This window comes from Oryzias melastigma, unplaced genomic scaffold (genome assembly GCF_002922805.2).
Source record: "Oryzias melastigma strain HK-1 unplaced genomic scaffold, ASM292280v2 sc01874, whole genome shotgun sequence".
Lineage (NCBI taxonomy): Eukaryota > Metazoa > Chordata > Actinopteri > Beloniformes > Adrianichthyidae > Oryzias > Oryzias melastigma.
This window is the reverse complement of record NW_023418453.1, coordinates 5,812-6,314: the sequence shown is the minus strand read 5'-3', so window position 1 is coordinate 6,314 and position 503 is coordinate 5,812.

Below are 503 nucleotides of genomic sequence, written 5' to 3'. Positions count from 1 at the left end.
CCCAAGCAGGTTGCACATGCTAATATTGGAGGCATGCCCATCCATCGTCATGCAGACTACTCTTATGCCACGTGCATGCAACTCCTCCAAAGCATGAACAACTAGGACCTTCTGTGTATCTGGTGAGAGAGACTTTACCAGGTAGTAGCCAACTGGGGCTTTCCAGTGACCCTGCAAGCCAACCACCATAAAAACAAGTACCTCAGTGGCTACATCAGTTTCATCCATGCCATCTCCCATATCCACATATCCAGTCATTTTCTGAGTGTGTACGTTGTATTGGACATGCTTTTTGATGGCCATAGCATCCAACATGAGGGTCACAAAACCATATTTAACTTGGTCTTCTTCTCGCCGTTTCTGCAACATGTTTAGCATCATCATGTTCAGCCCAGGCTTGGCATCAACTGACTGCATCCACCTTTCCAAAGAGAAAATTAGAAGATCTTTAAGTGTTTTAACTACATATTCATATTTTGCACATTGCTTCTGTTTTGCATTTG